Source organism: Dipodomys ordii, unplaced genomic scaffold (genome assembly GCF_000151885.1).
Source record: "Dipodomys ordii isolate 6190 unplaced genomic scaffold, Dord_2.0 Scaffold92, whole genome shotgun sequence".
Classification (NCBI taxonomy): Eukaryota; Metazoa; Chordata; class Mammalia; order Rodentia; family Heteromyidae; genus Dipodomys; species Dipodomys ordii.
The window spans coordinates 5,512,667-5,513,585 of record NW_012267308.1 but is presented as its reverse complement, the minus strand read 5'-3'; positions in this window follow the sequence as shown (position 1 = coordinate 5,513,585).

Genomic DNA, 919 nt, shown 5'->3' with positions numbered 1-919 from the left:
AGGTGATACGACAAAACTAACAGGACTTAAGAAACAAAGAACTCCCACTCATCTGGTTGAACCACTACTAAATATCCCTATGCTGCTGATCACATGTATGGTGTATATGTGTACACAGTTATATGTTATAGACTGTGATAGACAATTTGCTCCAGGAAAGTTGGAATGAATTTGTGACTTTAAATGAGCATCATTATTCCACAATAATGTGAAATTCGGGAAATTATGTAATCAATCACAATTTAAAAAAAAAACCTCAGGGAAGGGATGATAGGGGGCAAACAATGGAGGGGGTAACAATGCTCAATAGGAAGTGTACTCATTACCTTACTCATGTAACTGTAACCCTCTGTATAGTATCTTTACAATAAAAAATTAAAAAAAAACTGAGCACTATAATACTAAAACGCGACCCAGGACGCTGAGATCTGAGAGTCAGGGTTCAACGACAGCCAAGGGAGGATAATTGTCTCCAATTAATTAGCAAAACACTAGACATAGGTCTCCCTAAAGTGGTAGTGCATCAGACTTGGGCAAGAAAGCTGGTGGAGACTGTGAACCTTTCAAAGAGGTTTGTTGCCAGTCGATTCCTAGAGTGCAGAAGAGACAATGGACACAGACAGGGGACAAGCATGTGTCCAGTCAGTTTATTTAGATGACACACTGGAGTAAGAGCGTGGCTGGGACTGGACGATGAATGAGTAAAGTTCACCACGTTGCATAACATCACACAGGGTCAAGAGCCAGCGATGACGTTCCGAAAAGGATTCCGCGGTCGGGGAAGCCCAGCTTCGAACCATCTCTCCTCCAGGCACATAAAAATCACCATGGACGGTGTGGAAATCACTGGCAAAGGTGGGCAGCTCTCTGCACACCACCCAAGGGACAAAGGATCGCAGGTGCCCCGGCCTCCGACCAC